The sequence below is a fragment of the Lepidochelys kempii genome, chromosome 26, assembly GCF_965140265.1.
Source record: "Lepidochelys kempii isolate rLepKem1 chromosome 26, rLepKem1.hap2, whole genome shotgun sequence".
In the NCBI taxonomy this organism is placed as follows: domain Eukaryota; kingdom Metazoa; phylum Chordata; order Testudines; family Cheloniidae; genus Lepidochelys; species Lepidochelys kempii.
In genome coordinates this window covers 18,615,706-18,617,164 of record NC_133281.1, presented here as the reverse complement: position 1 = coordinate 18,617,164, position 1,459 = coordinate 18,615,706, and the positions used below count along the sequence as shown (strand labels likewise).

The 1,459-nt window shown below is 49.1% G+C and overlaps 1 non-coding gene across 1 annotated transcript; it reads left to right on the top strand.

Annotated features, from left to right (window-relative positions):
• Positions 1-821: 821 nt before the first annotated feature.
• On the top strand, positions 822-894 carry TRNAR-CCU (transfer RNA arginine (anticodon CCU)). Its single transcript has one exon. It is a non-coding gene; the product is annotated as a tRNA-Arg (tRNA).
• Positions 895-1,459: the final 565 nt, after the last annotated feature.

The window sequence follows — 1,459 nt, the reverse complement described above, 5'->3', positions numbered from 1 at the left end:
AAGAGGGAAAAAATTCACTCTGATTCACCCAGAGACACGGAAACCAAGCACCCTAAACTCTAAAGCTTTGCAGCAAACCAACATAGACCCAGGAAGTCCCACTGGGATTCGAACTCAGATCGCAGGATTCAGAGTTTTGCATGCTGACCATTACACCATAGGACCTGCTAGCATTTCCATGTCTGGACCCCTGTGACTCTCAGCTGGCTGGCTAGCACTCTGCACTTATTGCTTCCCTCCGGCTGCTTCCTCTTGCAGGACTCTCTCTCCTCCATCAACTGTAGCCCTGCAGTACCAGATCTGCGGGTCCTGCCCTGAGTCCCTGCATCCCCCTGCTTTGTCTCCATTCCCTGCAGGCCACAAAAATGTCATGGGAGGCCGCCCCTCCCCTCACTCGGTGATCCTGCTCAAATCGTCCAGCTGCAGCCTCATCTCCTGGAACTCAGCCAGCTGTCACTTGATCCAATTGTACAGCAGCCCACAGCCTCCCCCTGGGTCTGCCCCACCTGGTTATTCCTTACAGGCTGACCTGACCCCCCTTCCAAGCCCAGATTCGCCCACTAAGCAGCCTACTGGCACTCAGAGCCACAGACATGGAGGTGCTGGAGGAGGGAGGTGTGACTCTAGGGTGGGGTTCTTCTCTAAAGATGGCTGGCAGAAAGGTGGTGCTCAGCTCTGTCAGTGACCTGCCCTTTGCCTCGCAGCCAGGGGATGCAGACAGTTATGTAAAGTTCATAAAGGGAGTATTTGGTTCCAAGTGAATGTGAGGAATGTGCAATTATGAGAGGGAATTTCCATCCCTCCTTCACTTATGCAGCAGGGCCCCAGTGGCCTAATGGATAAGGCATTGGCTTCCTAAGCCAGAGATTGTGGGTCCAAGTCCCATCTGGGGTGAAAAGCTGCTTTCTTCTTCTATATTGCAAGGAAACCTTGGTCTTATTTTCACCAAGGAAGCTGGGAGATGTTGGAACACAAAGTACTGGATCTTGGGAACAATCCTCCACAAATGTCATCTTCCACTCGACAAACGCTTTCTAAACCCATCAGTAGCAAACAGTTAATACTAGTGTTTGTCTGAGAACAGAGTGAAGGGGAGTGTTTACTCCAACATGTCAATGAACAAAACAGATGGAAAGAGGAAGGCCGTTCTGAAAGAGAATGGATCTGTCTGGAGACAAAGCAGAGCCTGAGGATGAGCAATGGTGTGAAAAGAAGAGGTTCAAATGTCTGTTAGATGTTAGTTAGGTTGGTCTGGCAAATTTAAAGAAAATACCAATGCCCTTAGCATGATGCGGACACTGGCTGTTTCTGACCTTTTACGAAGAGTTCATTGAGAAATATTTTCCTTAATTATGTTATGGAATAAAGGGTGTGTCATAAATATAAAGGGAAGGGTAAACCCCTTTGAAATCCCTCCTGGCCAGGGGAAAGCTCCTCTCACCTGTAAAGGGTTAAGAAG